Source organism: Triticum dicoccoides, chromosome 6B (assembly GCF_002162155.2).
Source record: "Triticum dicoccoides isolate Atlit2015 ecotype Zavitan chromosome 6B, WEW_v2.0, whole genome shotgun sequence".
Taxonomy (NCBI): Eukaryota; Viridiplantae; Streptophyta; class Magnoliopsida; order Poales; family Poaceae; genus Triticum; species Triticum dicoccoides.
The window spans coordinates 684,210,972-684,215,228 of record NC_041391.1 but is presented as its reverse complement, the minus strand read 5'-3'; positions in this window follow the sequence as shown (position 1 = coordinate 684,215,228).

Here is a 4,257-nt window from a genome sequence, read left to right as displayed (position 1 = left end):
GTCAGTGGCTCACGGCGAGTCGGACGAGCAGGTCAGCGAGCTCGGGGACACGGAGACGGTGGCGAATCGACGGGCGCGGCCTTCGGCGACCGAGGAGGAAGAAGGTGAGGTTGCAGACGGCTGTGGCCTTCTCCGGTCGTGTGCGTCAGCGTGGAGATGGAGAGGAGTCCTACGGTTCTTGTGGAAGCGTCGGCGAGGTGAGTGCTAGCCGGTGGCCGCGGTGGACGGCGTCGGTGGCGACGACGCGCTCGGTTGCGTGGAAGGGAGAGAGCCATAGGTAGGGGAGAGAGAGCGGCGAGTGAGGGAGAGGAGCGAGGGGGTTGAGGGCGTTCCAACGGTGCACCGAAGGGGTCGGGGGCGGCTGGGACATGTCGAAGCAGGAGGTGGCGACCGGCGACGCGCGCTCTGCCATGACTTGTCCTCCTGGCGAGGGGTTGAAGACAAACCTGCCCCTCGCTAGGTTGGGCTGGGCCGGCTATGGTAGACTGGGCTGCTGGTGGGCTACCAGGTAAGGCTAGGTAAGTTTCTGCTTTCTCTCTTTTATTTCTGTTTTCTAATTCTTCTGCAACTTTAGGGCTTTTAATAAAATACCAAAACGTTTCCAAAAATCCTGAAAATATTTGTGGGCTCTGTTTGGAATATTCCCAACAGCCCTCAACTAGTTTCAGAATTATTAGAGCATTTAAAAATATTTATAGGATTTAAATGCTCCAATTCAAATACAATATGAGTTAATTCAATAATCCAAATGTCATGGAAAAATGTGCAACATCTCTGGTTACTGTTTCCAGCATTTTCCAAAAATGGTGAACATTTTTGAAGGCCATTTGGGTTCATTGAAAAATATTTTTAGTTGAACCTATTTGAATTGCTTTGGTTCTAGGGCTTGGTCATCCCCACTTCAAGTTTCAAAAGAATTTAAACATGATGCAACAGACAAGTGCTAGCCTAGTGCAGGGTAGGGCTAGGGATGTGACAACTCACCCCCACTAAACGAGAATCTCGTCCCGAGATTAAAGACGTGAGGTAAGAAGACTCAGGGGACGCAAAGCTATCACGATCTTCATGATCCAGCTGCCCTCATCGTTGATATTGATTCATTGCTCCAAATTGATCTTGACATCTTTGCTTTCGAGATCTTCATCTAACACGACGATGACAGAAAGAAACTCTATCGAAAAGGATTGTTGAAGCTCTTCATACCAGACTAAGGCAATTCACAATGATCGTTTGAAAGGGGTTCGAGGAAATGGCATACTCAGTTTGGAAAGGAAACTATGGTTATAGAACAACTCGGCAACGGGAGGCACATTCCAATTGATACCGAGGATATAACCTAGTGACTGAGTGTGCTCTCAAGAACCTAAGCATTTCCATAGTCATCAAGGTTTTACCAACATCCGTGCCGAGGATCCTGGCAACACATCTTACTACCATGATGAATAGTAATGGATGATGCGGATGTTTTCCATCGTCTTTGCTCCTGGCATATCGAGAAAAATATGCAGAGGCACCTGCATTACAAGTCATTGGATGAGTTCGGATCGCTCCTGTACTATGCCACCTCTCAAGCGAACTTTGAGCAGAGATGGAAAGCTTTCTATGATAAGTGGAAGACGGATAGAACTGAAGAGTGGCTTGACAGGATGTACAGGAAGAGGAGACTTTGGGCAGCTTCATATCTTTCCGATGGTTTTTTCCTTGGTATGCAAAGTAACCAGAGGAGTGAAAGCCTCAACTCCTGCCTTCACCTTCACCTGGACTAGGTATGACAATTGTTGATTTGGTGGTGCATTATGAGAACTGTATAGTTTGCCTGCGTGAGAATGAGGCGTACGATGACTACCAGGCATTCCAGAAGGAACCACCGTTGGTTACTGAATATAAGGCCCTTGAGGAGCATGCCGCCAAAGTATTCACACCTGCTAATTTCTACATCCTGCAAGATGATTTGCATAAGATGGGTCAGTTGGAGATATTTGGGACGCTCGTGGGAATTGGGCGTCAGACATTCATGGTGACATGAAAGGATAACCACAAGTTCAGGTACAATGTTGTTTATGAACCAGGTAACTCAGAAGAAACTATTACATGCAGTTGTCTTAGGATGGTTCGGAAAGGGCTGCCATGCAAACAGATTCTCTTTGTTCTCCATCATATGAATTTAACTGAAATACCAAAGTGTTGTGTCCTTCATCGGTTGTCCAAACATGCGAGAGATGGGTTGCCTGTGCAGAGGAAGAGTGATATGTTTGGATGGGGTTGGTCAGGGCCATTGGAGAGAGAACTGTATAGTGCAATAACCATTAAAACCGCAGAAGCTGCTCATGTTGCAGCAAATGATCCCTTCTTGTTCGATGAGTTGATGAATTGTCTGGACAACATAATAGCACAGAAAAAGATTTCAGAGGAGGAACTTATAGGAAGTAGAAGGTATGCTATGCTTAAGAAGGAGGCAAGTCAGGCGCAACAAGTTGAGCCTGGTATTGGTGATTCTCAGAAAGTTTCAATGAAGGGTGCACCTAAGAAGGGGCGGTCAAAGGGGGGCCCCGACGTTACAAAGAATGGTAGGCCAAAAGATTTTACAGAGAAGAAAAGTGGTTCTTTGTGCAGTCTGTGTAGTCTCCCAGGTCATAATAAGGCTACATGTCATTTGAACGAGAAGTAAGATGTTATCTTCTTATTTTTGTTATGTTGCTACTTTGATTTTACCAACTACATTTGCTCACCCATTTCTTTATGTTTTCTTCAGGAACTGGGCGTAGAGATGCAGCTTGGTTTGTAGGAAGAATACAAGTGGTCGCACGAACCTATGCTGTTTTTTATTCATACGTGTGTGCAAGAAAACTTGATAAGTTATTTGTTTATGTTTTGTCAAAATATTTATGTAATAAATTTGTATTTTGTACTGTCCTATGTGAAACAGTCTGCAATTTGAACATTATGTTTATTTTGTTTGGATGATCACTGTATCCGGGTTGACCCCCGCTGCGATTTTGTTTGTTGTTGTTTCATGATGATGGCATTGCATATGTTATACTACCTGGGCATATGAGTTAAGTTTGTTGTTTGCTACCTGGGCATATATGTTGTACTACCTAGGCATGATGATGATTTTGTTTGCTGTTTGCTGCTGTTTCCGGCCGCTCCTTTGTGTCAATTTTTTTTTCAAAAAGTGAAGTTACAAAAAATAGCCTAACCACCGCTGCTGGGCCCATAGTAGCTTACAGAATGTACCCAAATCAAGCCCAAAGGCGACTCGGGTGGCTGATCGAGCCCACTAACAGGCCCAGAAATGGGGTCCAACGGGGCAGTGGGGAGTTTGAATTGAGGAGTTCAAAACGGTGGGCGGAGGTAGGTATTTAAGCCGCTCCTCGCGCCCCCCGCATCCGAGGTGGGACTAAAAAGGGTGATGCTGCCCCGCGCGGGCGAGGGGAGGGGGCTTGGGCCGAGAGTCCCTGCTCGACACCCGCGTGCGTCAATATGACGACCTTTCGCTAAAGTGCACGCAAAACGGGCAGGCCCGTTAGCAGGCGTCGTATGTAAAACTTCAGGAATCAGGAAAAATTTAAGTTAACGTATGGAGTCGAACTCACAACCTCAAGGTAGGAAGCACCGTCTGGAGCCATTTGAGGTAGCAACCGTAGTTGACTTTATTGCGGTGCCAAGGTATAAGTACTAAGGACTAATGGCAGATTCGTTTTTTCCTTCAAAATTTTCGGTATTTCTTGAAAAAATGTGAACAATCTTTCTTAAGAAATGCGAATAACGTTTAAAATGTGAACACATTTCAAAATTAGAACAAACCTTTATAAAATGTTTATTTTCAGAAAAGTGAACAAAAACTGAAAACATGAAGAAAATTCTATATACGCTGAACAATTTTAAGTGTACTTGAATTTTTTTTGTAATATACACTGAACAATTTTTTAATATACATTGAAAATTTTGTAATATTCATTTAATAGTTTTCGAGTTCACAATGAATATTTATGTAAAATACGCTGAACAAATTTCGAATACACAGTGAACATTTTTTAGTATTCATTGAAAAAATTCCTTAAATATGATGAACATTTTTATAATGTACGGTGAGACCCGCGCGGGCGAGGGGAGGGGGCGTGGGCTGGGGGAGGAGGACGAGTGGCGGCCTGCCTCTAATTGGCCGAACTGGGCCGGCCGGTCACAACGTAGAATACGGCCTCGTGAGCCTGCCGAGGCCGCATGCACTACAGTCGCACAACATCGCCCATTTTA